The following is a 537-nucleotide window of genomic DNA, read 5'->3' on the forward strand; positions in this document are numbered from 1 at the left end:
CCTCCCCTCTCATACCAACAACCTTTCGCTCTGACTCCCTTCCTTCACCATTCCACCTGAAAAGGATTTGCCTGACACATAGCCCTCTCAGCGAAGTTATCCTCGGGTTTGTCCAAAAGCATTTTATAGAAGGAGAAGACGGGGGTACTCTCGGTAGCTTGTCTTTTAAAGGTTAAGACACTGCTGATAGCGGTGTCGTTATAATACGTGTTGTCACCCCATATATACAGTCCGCTTTCGTCCAAGCGAAGGTCCAGCCAAAAGGCGCGGTACGCTGTAGAGGATAGATAAATGGATAAATAATAAGGTTAAGAAAGATATGATGAACTGTAGCTTGAAGGAATCACTAACTTGTAGAGAATAGAAAGTAAAGAAAGACATGATGAACTGTAGCTTGAAGAAATCTCTAATTTGCTTAGAATAGGATAAAGGAAGAAATAATACGATAAGTAAAAATATGGTGAAGTGTAGATTGAAGAAGTACTCGTAACGGAGCAAAGATGGAATCCTAGTTTTGCTTAACCTATAGAGAATAGG

This window comes from Penaeus monodon, chromosome 33, assembly GCF_015228065.2.
Source record: "Penaeus monodon isolate SGIC_2016 chromosome 33, NSTDA_Pmon_1, whole genome shotgun sequence".
NCBI lineage: Eukaryota > Metazoa > Arthropoda > Malacostraca > Decapoda > Penaeidae > Penaeus > Penaeus monodon.